The 880-nt window shown below is 46.8% G+C and overlaps 1 pseudogene; it reads left to right on the top strand.

Annotated features, from left to right (window-relative positions):
• Positions 1 to 258: 258 nt before the first annotated feature.
• The window catches only part of LOC101651933, a 913-nt pseudogene continuing 291 nt past the window's right edge, over positions 259 to 880 (top strand).

Genomic DNA, 880 nt, shown 5'->3' on the forward strand with positions numbered 1-880 from the left:
TAAAGGACGTAGTTGAGCAAGTGGCAACTGACTGAAGAGAAGGAGTTCTGCACAAAGAGAACCTTGGTGAGCACAGAGACTGGTATAGGTAATTTTATGGGTCATTTAATGTAAGTAATTAATGTAATTTTCAAAATAAAAATAAAGTAACTCTCCTGTGTGTTTAGAAATCCGTGGTCAGGCTTTTCCCACCCGCTGTAGAGCCGCTCGCCCTGCCAGTCTGTGGCGATCCACGGACGCGGCTCTCTCTTCCGCAGGATGGGGTTTGTTACAGTTGTCAAGAACAAGGCCTACTTCAAGAGATGCCAAGTGAAATTTAGAAGATGATGAGAGTGCAAAACTAATTATGATGCTCAAAAATGCTTGGTAATCCAAGATAAAAATAAGTACTGTACACTCAAATACAGGATGATCGTTCGTGTAACCAACAGGGATATCATCTGCCAGATGGCTTGTGCCCGTATAGAAGGGAACATGATTGTCTGTGCAGCTTATGCTCACGAACTTCCCAAGTATGCTGGGAAAGTTGGCCTGGCCAATTATGCTGCAGCGTATTGTACTGGCCTGCTGCTGGCCCGCAGGCTTCTTAATAGGTGGCATGGACAAAATCTGTGAAGGCCAAGTGGAGGTAACTGGAGATGAACACAATGTGGAAAGCATCCATGGTCAACCTGGTGCCTTCCCTTGCTATCTGGATGCCGCCGGCCTTGCCAGGACTACCACTGGAGATAAAGTGTTTGGGGCTCTGAAGGGGGCTGTGGATGGAGGCTTGTCTATCCCTCATAGTACCAAGCGAGTCCACGGTTATGATTCAGAAAGCAAGGAATTCAATGCAGAGGTGCACCGAAAACACATCCTGGGTCAGAACGTTGCAGACTAC

Source organism: Echinops telfairi, unplaced genomic scaffold (assembly GCF_000313985.2).
Source record: "Echinops telfairi isolate 266 unplaced genomic scaffold, ASM31398v2 ScPeMD7_2565;HRSCAF=3150, whole genome shotgun sequence".
In the NCBI taxonomy this organism is placed as follows: Eukaryota; Metazoa; Chordata; class Mammalia; order Afrosoricida; family Tenrecidae; genus Echinops; species Echinops telfairi.